This window comes from Leptidea sinapis, chromosome 2, assembly GCF_905404315.1.
Source record: "Leptidea sinapis chromosome 2, ilLepSina1.1, whole genome shotgun sequence".
Classification (NCBI taxonomy): Eukaryota; Metazoa; Arthropoda; class Insecta; order Lepidoptera; family Pieridae; genus Leptidea; species Leptidea sinapis.
Window position 1 is genome coordinate 6509654 of NC_066266.1, and position 4865 is coordinate 6514518.

A 4865-nucleotide genomic window follows, 5' to 3' on the forward strand; every position below is an offset into this window, starting at 1 on the left:
CGACTCAATATAATCAATATGCGAAATAGAAATGAATTAAAATTAACTTTATCTATTTCATTACATTATAGTCGTTACATCTGTGCTCTAAAATAACTCAGACATTTTATATTATGTAATAGAGAAAGTATTTTTTATTGTCAATTCGGATATTACTCAGATTGCAAATCATTTGAGCAAGGATCCTGTGAAATTGAGATTGTGGAACATTCGCCAGAAATGTTTCTTTGAAGGAAAAGTAAACATTTTTATGAAAAAACCCATTAAGAAAAGCATCTACTAGCTTTCGAACATTTTTCATCTTTCTTTCGATTCGCTCCATCCATTCGATGACACTAACATACATAATATAATAAATATATTAATAATTATTATGGTGTTCTTACTGGTGTTAAAAATTTACTAAATGCGGTAAGACTTTAGCATTTATTTATAATTGGACATCCAGTTCTTGTTAAGTGTCCTGCCGCCGCGGCCCCCATTCTCGCCTAGTTACGTCGCGCGTGCGACACAAGCACATCTTTAACTAGGTATGTAGCTACAAACCTACCCTGACTGACACGGACTCCGAAAATAACTATAATCCGTCGTAATAACATGATTGACTCTTACGTAATAATTAGGTCTAATATTTTTCAGTTCATTTTACGTAGGAGAAATCTAAGAAAAAATTTGATAAATTTGAAGTGGGATCTACCTTCCTGGTAAGCACATAGATCGTACCTACATATTATTGATTAGTAGAAAAATAAGATGATTAAGTTGTAGAATACGCTTATTTATCTACTTTTTAGGGTGTATTTTGTGTCTGAATTGTGTATAACTTTTAAACATGCTGCTTATACGAGGCAGAAGGCAAATGAAACAAATGAATTCAAAGATGAAGAATGTGCCTATCCCAACAGAGGAAATCTACTTCGAGGATAATTTAAGGACGCGTTCTCAAAACAGAGAGGTATCGAATCGCACCACTACATTGACACCGCTCAAACACATACACGTACTTAAAGCTAATAGCGGGAATCTAATGAATTTGATACTTTAGCAAGTTTGAATTTTGTTTTTTTTTTTAATACATATGTATTTTTGATAATTTGTTGGTGTATTCGTTTAGTAGTTAAATATTGAAACTTTAGATGGCAGTTCCGTCGCATAACGTCGTGTGCAGTAAACGCAGTTTTTTTTAAATCCAAGATGGCCGCCAGGAAAAATTATGATTTCAGCAATATGCGTATCCTATCCAAGGTTATCGAGGGTGCAGAGAACGGTTTTGGGATCATTTTTGAAATCCAAGATGGCCGCCGCGCAAAATTATGATTTCAACAAAATGGGTATCGGATCCGAGGTTATCGAGGGTGCAGAGAACGATTTTGGGATCATTTTTAAAATTCAAGATGTCCGCCGTGAAAAATTATGATTTCAGCAATCTGGGTATCGTATCCGAGGTTATCGAGGACGCAGATAACGATTGTGGGTTCACTTTTGAAATACAAGATGGCCGCCGCGCAAAATTATGATTTCAGCAATATGGATATCATATTCGAGGTTCTCGAGGGTGCAAAGAACGAATTTGGGATCATTTTTTAAGTGAAACTTCTTTGCCCGCATGAGAGTAAAATTTTTACGGATGAAACGGAATAAAGTGTCACGAAAATGAAGAACGTTTTTATCCAAGAAGAGGGGAGGGAGATTGAGTCTGATTGAGATAGAGTAAGAAAATGCGAATGTAGTATGAAGCAGACGTTACCCCTATGAAGTAAAACGAATTCACTACTAGCATTGTATCATGTAGGTTTAGCGCGCGGCCGCAAGTATATATATATATATCTTCCCTACTAGCTTTGTATTGTACAGGTTTCAAGAGTAATAATAATTAGTAAAACATCTAATAATTTCTAATATTGAGAAAAATAAATTGGTTTAGAGAACAGATTAGGATAATTATTAATATAAACGAGATTTAAAAATTGGTTTTCACAAATAAGTTTCAATTCTGATATGTGTACTTTGTACGCACGCCATTTCTTGTGTTGTCTGGTGCTTTGGACGTAGCTTCCTCCCTAAGGACACCTCCCCTACAAGTGGAGTTGAAAAAACGGAATAAAGTGTCAGGAGACTGGAGACTAACCTTGTGGGGTATCGTTGGATAGGTCTTTGAAAATTAGATTCAGGTTTGATACATGACATTTCCTTTGGTCTTTTGAAAATAATGCGGGATTAAGGAAGATATACGTTACATTTATGTAATAGCTTATATCTTATGATTACAATATCTATTAAAATAGCTCTTCTTGACATAATATGGTCGTAATAATTGATAAGAAGGGTAGAGCTTCTTGTGGTTAAAAAGAGGATGAAAATTTTTTTTGCATGTAGGGTATCATTAGATAGGTCTTTCAAAATAAAATTTTGAGATTTTTTAATTAGATTGGTAACGGAATGTGTTTTGTAAATATTGTGGGTGAAAAGTCGAAACGTAAATATTTATATATTTCGGGAATGAAGAATTAATTTAGCATGTGGGATATTGATAGACAGGCCCTTTAAAATAAAATTTAAGTTCATGAATGAATTCTAATTTTGACGATGTATTTACAGTCATTTGACACCAATGAAGAAAATTTTGTATATTTCAAAGGCGCCATCATGGATTTCGATTTTGACCCAATATTCGTTAATGTTGACCCCGAAAACCATGAAAACGACACCCATGAAGAGAAGTTAGTAAATTTTATAGGCGCCATCTTGGATTTCGATTTTGACCCGATATTCGTTATTCTTGACCCCGAGAACCATGAAAATGACACCCATGAAGAGAAGTTGGTAAATTTCATAGGCGCCATCTTGGAATTGGATTTTAACCCGATATTCGTTATTGTTGACCCCGAAAATCATGAAAATGACACCCATGAAGAGAAGTTAGGAAATTTCATAGGCGCCATCTTGGATTTCGATTTTGATCCGATATTTGTTATTCTTGACCCCAAAAACCATGAAAATGACACCCATGAAGAGAAGTTAGGAAATTTCATAGGCGCCATCTTGGAATTGGATTTTGACCCGATATTCGTTATTGTTGACCCCGAAAACCATGAAAATGACACCCATGAAGAGAAGTTAGTAAATTTCATAGGCGCCATCTTGGATTTCGATTTTGACCCGATATTCGTTATTGTTGACCCCGAAAACCATGAAAATGACACCCTTGAAGAGAAGTTGGTAAATTTCATAGGCGCCATCTTGGAATTGGATTTTGACCCGATATTTGTTATTCTTGACCCCGAAAACCATGAAAATGACACCCATTAAGAGAAGTTGGTAAATTTCATAGGCGATATCTTGGAATTGGATTTTGACCCGATATTCGTTATTGTTGACCCCGAAAACCATGAAAATGACACCCATGAAGAGAAGTTGGTAAATTTCATGGGCGCCATCTTGGATTTAGATTTTGACCCGATATTCGTTATTGTTGACCCCGAAAATCATGAAAATGACACCCATGAAGAGAAGTTGGTAAATTTCATAGGCGCCATCTTGGAATTGGATTATGACCCGATATTCGTTATTGTTGACCCCGAAAACCATGAAAATGACACCCATGAAGAGAAGTTGGTAAATTTCATAGGCGCCATCTTGGATTTGGATTTTGACCCGATATTCGTTATTGTTGACCCCGAAAACCATAAAAATGACACCCATGAAGAGAAGTTGGTAAATTTAATTTTTTTAATTTAAATTTTTAAGGTAAATTTAATTTAATTTAAATTTTAACCCGATGTCGATTTAATATAGACCTTATATTTAGGGATGAACTTAAAAATCACTAATTCTACAAAAAAATAAGAAACATAATTTTTAGAAAATCTGACTGCTTACAAAATATGTAAAGTATCAAAGACAGTATTGTATAGCTTATACAAAATATTCATGTTCGTACAGCGATCTTTTTCGAGTACGAGCTGCTGCTTACAACTGACACAGTGTCTACCCACGACGGCGGCCGAGCGCGGACTGACGTTGTTTCGATAGATTTTTCTGTGCAATGCGTACGGAGTGACAAAATAAAATAACCCTTAATACCACACTTTAAAGCTCATGCTTTTCAGAAAATATATGAATTTTAGACGATTCATTTATATTTTTTTATGAGATTATTTATAACATATTCATTAATTTATTTCCCGTGTTTTTGAAAATATTATATCTGCATTCCTTACGTAATTTTTAAGAGACAAAATTATGTAAGTAGTAGCAGAAAACTGATCCTGAATGAAGCCCCATTGCGTCAATTTTGTGTGAAGAGTTAACGGATAATCGTTTTTACGACATAAAATATCAAAATTTCAAAGCAAAAATTTCCCGCTAATTGGAGATAAAGAAGTAATCTATTTATGGCAAGTTTTAGTTTTGTTAGAATTAGTTTCATTTCATCACAAACTCTACCGAAAATTATCTTATTTTTGTCGGATTCGTAAACGCGTCCTTAATAGACAAGAATAGAACGCTTGCGTCACGTTGGAATGTATCATTGCAGACGGCTAAAAATTTTGCTACACGCACCCATACTGTTAGCTGTTAAGGAGATCCATTGATCACCATATTGGACAATGACAATTACTTTACCATAACGACGTTATGTTAGGTGATACAAATATCCGGATAGCATATAAAAGATTCGGCCGATTATCATTCATTTGCTCCTAAGAGCGCTTGCGCACTGCGTCCGATCAAGTCCGATCCGTATCTTTGAAATATCATCGAAATATTTATTATTTCACAACATAATATTGAATCTTATTAAATAATAATGAAAAAATCTTGGATTGAAATCAGTATTTTCAATATATTTCAATTTTTTACTC